The following is a 587-nucleotide window of genomic DNA, read 5'->3' on the forward strand; positions in this document are numbered from 1 at the left end:
GGTAAAGGCCAGCCAGTGGGAGGGCAGGAGGAAGGCCCTGGACTCCAGCCCCAGGGGACGGATGTGCTGATGGGGGGAGACCGTGGGAGGGGTGGGCTGGCTTCCAGGAGTACCTGGGTGAACAAGAGCAGATGGAGCGGAGTGGGCGAGGGGGGCAGGGCCAGGGGTTGTGGGGAGGCCTGGCGGAAGGGGTGGAGGGGCATACTTTTGCAGCTGGGCTATTGCTATTTAGACAAGAGAACCCCCACACACACACCGAGAAGAAGAGGGAAACTGGGGACTAAAGTTAAGACCCCTGAGAGCATGGGGAGGTGTGGGGCGCTCCCAGACACAGAGTGGGGAGCTGCAAGGCGGTGGAGTGTGGGATTAACCGGGAGACCCCAGAGACTGGGAATGAGAACTGTTAGGGCTGAAAAGCTTGCCCAGGGGGTGGGCAGATGAAGAACATAGCCTGGAGACATGGTCAGATTGTTACAGGAGACCGAAGGGTGATTTCTGAGAGACCCCTGAGGCTGAGCGAGTGGCAGGACAGGCCAGGGTCCTGAGGGGAGAAGGCCACAGAGAGAGGCTGGGGCCTGAGCAGGAAT

This window comes from Tupaia chinensis, unplaced genomic scaffold (genome assembly GCF_000334495.1).
Source record: "Tupaia chinensis unplaced genomic scaffold, TupChi_1.0 Scaffold000067_1, whole genome shotgun sequence".
Lineage (NCBI taxonomy): Eukaryota > Metazoa > Chordata > Mammalia > Scandentia > Tupaiidae > Tupaia > Tupaia belangeri.